This window comes from Elgaria multicarinata, chromosome 1 (assembly GCF_023053635.1).
Source record: "Elgaria multicarinata webbii isolate HBS135686 ecotype San Diego chromosome 1, rElgMul1.1.pri, whole genome shotgun sequence".
NCBI classification, from domain to species: Eukaryota; Metazoa; Chordata; class Lepidosauria; order Squamata; family Anguidae; genus Elgaria; species Elgaria multicarinata.
This window is the reverse complement of record NC_086171.1, coordinates 145,235,333-145,239,147: the sequence shown is the minus strand read 5'-3', so window position 1 is coordinate 145,239,147 and position 3,815 is coordinate 145,235,333. Positions and strand designations below refer to the sequence as shown.

The following is a 3,815-nucleotide window of genomic DNA, read 5'->3' as shown; positions in this document are numbered from 1 at the left end:
TTTTTTCATTGGGGGGGTGGACAGGGTTTCCACATATCTTTTTAAATCTAGCCAGTTGATGAGTGGTCTTCCTCCTTTCTGTTTATTTGTTTTGTTCAAAATACCCCTGGCACTTGCAGAAGCCCAGGAGTTCTTCCTGAGTGCTTATTGGAGAAGACAAGGTCACATGATCTCCAATAGCATTCACTAAGAACTGCTGGGCTCTTCCAAATGCCTAGTTAAGCAAGGGGTGACTAAAAAAAACCCTAAAAGAAGGCCCCTCAGCAACTGGCTGCACTTTTTTTTAAAAAAAAAAGGTATGTGAAACCCCTGTCTCTCTCTCCAAGGACAAAAATTCTCCAAATTTCCTCCCCTCCCTTTGAAAGAGGCAGAAAAAACAATGCCTTTTTCACAGAGAGAAAGGGATCATCTACACCAAGTAGGATATTGCACTATGAAAGTGGTATGAAAGTGGCATATAAAAGGCTGGAGCCGTACCAAGCAGAATATTGTGGTATGAAAGCAGTATATGGAATGTGTCAATGGGCCCCAACAGTTGTCAGTGCGCTTCAATACCACTGTAAAGCAGTAGCGTGGCTCCTGCCTTTTATATACCACTTTCATACCACTTTCATAGTGCAATATCTTTTTTTTCTCCTTTTTGTATATTATACATATTCTTACCCACTTCCAAAAATCCATTTAATATATAGTTCTCAAATAGAGAACATATCAGATATTAAACTGATAAGAACAGATACTACACTTGATCTTAGCCAAAAGGCCGAGAAGCGATTCACATAACTGTTGGTTTAATATTAATTGTTAGGGGATTGTTTGTATTCATTCCCTATTTTTGTATCATTTTAAATTAAAAATAATAATATCTTGCTTGGTGTAGATGAGGCCAAAGTTCCCCATCTACACCAACAGCAGGAGGTAAAGGATTAAAATAGGGGGCAAGATTCGGCCCAGCACTAGTAATAACCTCCCTCGAAAAAGAAGCAACTATTGAACATTGTCAAAGCCTCTGTGTAAAAGAAGCATTTGCTGCATTGTACTGCCAGCAATTAGTTGAATTAGAAAATCCCTTATTAAAGAGACATTGTGATATCCAAAAAACAAGAAGCCAAAATTCTTTGCTTTTTGCTGAATAAGATGCAGCGTAAGATCCATAGACATGAAATGTAGATGCCAAGGTGGTAACGCACTGATCAGGCATTTTGTGGTGGTGCCCACAGCAGTATCTCAAATGCCCAAATATGCCACAGGTCCAAAAACGTTGGGAACTATTACTCTAGTGAATTAGGTTTTGGCAATGAAAACTATAGATCCCCCTGTCCAGTCAGATCACAGCAGGAGGTAAAGGGTTAAACCTCCCTAATCTACCCCCCCCGAACCCCCCCACTAGAATTTTGATCTGGTTCAGTGGGGCTGAATTGCTTACTTACTTATAGCAGGGGTTGGAAACCTTTTTGGGCTGTGAGCACTGATGGGAGTTGTAATGCACAACATCTGGAGGACACCAGGATGGGAAAGGCTGTTCCAAAGCATGGGCAGGTTGATGTGGGAGAAGATTGGCATCCCAAGCCCCACAGACCCTTAAAGTTGAACTAGCACTTTGAATTGTGGTCCAAAATAAACTGGAAGCCAGTTTTTCAGGATTGGTGAGATATGTTCCAAAGGACTGGCCCCAGTTAGCATCTTTGTTTTGAACTAAGGCCTTAACTAGACCTAAGGTTTATCTTGGGATCGTCCCCAATTTGAGAAACTGCCCTGGGCATCACCACAAAATGGCAAAACACAAATAACCTGCCCTAAAGACTGAGTAAAAAGCAGAGGTGGGGCCTGAGCCTCAATACCCTAAACTTCTTTGAACCCACAGTTTTCAGCACCAACAAAGAAGCCTATTTTACAGCAGTTCCAGCTGTTGGCAAGAAAATGTGGTTTTGTTTTTTGTTTTGTTTTTTGTTTTTTTAAAAAAAACACAGAAAGGATAGGATGCCTAGATGGTTGCCAAGTAGTACTGTACCTAAAATTTCAATTATTTCACTTTGGGCATTTTGTGGGAGGTGGGTTGGTGGTGGTGAAAATGGAGAAGGCAGGGTCACATGGTCTCCCATAGGCATTCAGGAAGAACTGCCAGGTTCCTCCAAGTGCTGGGTTCTTGTTTTTTTTTAATTAAAAATAGGAAGAAGACCCCTCAGCAACCCACTACACTTTTAAAAAGTTTGTGGAAATGCTGTCCCCCTCCCCAAGGAGAAAATTCTCTGAAATTGTCCCCCTCCCTGCAAAAGAGGGATAAAAAAACCAATGCCTCTTTCTCAGGGAGAAATAAAGTTCCCCCAAATTAGGGGCAGGATTCGGCACAGCGCTAATGTCCATCTGCAACAGATTCAAATCAATTTTAATTTCTATGAATTCGACCTGAGTATTCCACAGCAGACGAACTTTTCCGAGTCATGCGGATCCTGCGGTCTTGTTTGATCAATTTTTCATTGGGGGTGGTGTTTACACTAATTTGCATCATCGCTAATTCACGTGAACTAACATCCATTAGCCCAAGTTGAATGAAATTCTGTTAAAAACAAAAATCCGATTCCGACAATGAAAGGATGACGGAATAAAAGGCGCCTGGCAATCCGTGAAACACAGATGGAACAGGCTTAACAAAAACCATACATCCTTACCCACCCCTGCTTTAGAGTAAGGAAGAAATGTGTTCCTTGGCCTGTGGAAGTTATCCCGGTTTGTTCAAGCCCCAATCAACATTCGTTTACCAGGGCAATCCAGTTGTCCTGTGACGCAGGCCCTACAAAGCCATGTGCATCAGAGGTAAGGGAGCACTTGCTAAAGAACAAACAACACCATATGGCACATTAATTTATGCATTTCACAATGGGGGAGAACGGATGTTGTGCTGATGTGCTTCTTAGCAGATACATCCAGACAAAAGAGACTGCCACAGACAACCGAAAGCTTTTCTGATGCAGAAAAATATTTATTACTTATCAGCCTTATTAGCCTGAGGCAATCCAATTTGTTTTGTTTGTCACTGAAGCGCTTCTAGTGAAGGCTACAGGGGTTTCACCCAAGGCACAGCTTAACTCTTGTGTGTTTACTTTAATCCCTCACCAAATATGACCCTCAGTTTACAACAGTACCTCCACTATTGCTCTAAGTGACATTATGGATCAATGTCTGGCATGACAACCAGCAAAGCAGATGCGACGGCTCCAATAAAACGAACTCAGAGTCTGTAAATCACAACTTTACTTTTAGGGACAACAGATGGGATATTATTGAAGCCCCAGACATATGAGAACAATTTAGCAAAGGAGATTCCACAAAAAGGACAAGGAGGGTGTGCGTGGTGCAGAAAATATGAATTCAGCTCTTTGAAAATAATATATCTCTATTCATTGACCTGTTGCTGACAGTGAATATTTTTCACCATTACCTGAATTGCAGTGAATTGGATGGTCCCCCCGCCTCCATAAACTCAAGCCAGTTGAAAGGAGCTGACAATGGACAAATGATGCTCATTCCAAACTTGCTTAATGGCCAATTTCTCGTTCCTCCACATTTATCAGTGACATTACTATTAAAAACATATTTCCTACATGACTTTTTTATTTCTACAAATAGAACATGGAAATAAATCTGCTGTTAAGGAACTGTTTGTGTATCAAGAGCAAGGCTGAGCAACAAAGCATGTCTTCCACGGGCCATATACAATTTGTAAGACCCTTGGGATCTTGTTAGAATTTTAAGAACTTTATCATTCTTTTTAAAAACAAAAACAAAACAAAACAGGTCTCCAGTCCTCTCTGTGG

At 41.0% G+C, this 3,815-nt stretch overlaps 1 pseudogene; it reads right to left on the bottom strand.

The window, feature by feature from the left end:
* Positions 1-653: 653 nt before the first annotated feature.
* Positions 654-775, bottom strand: LOC134413450 (U2 spliceosomal RNA; annotated as a pseudogene).
* Between the last annotated feature and the right edge of the window lie 3,040 nt (positions 776-3,815).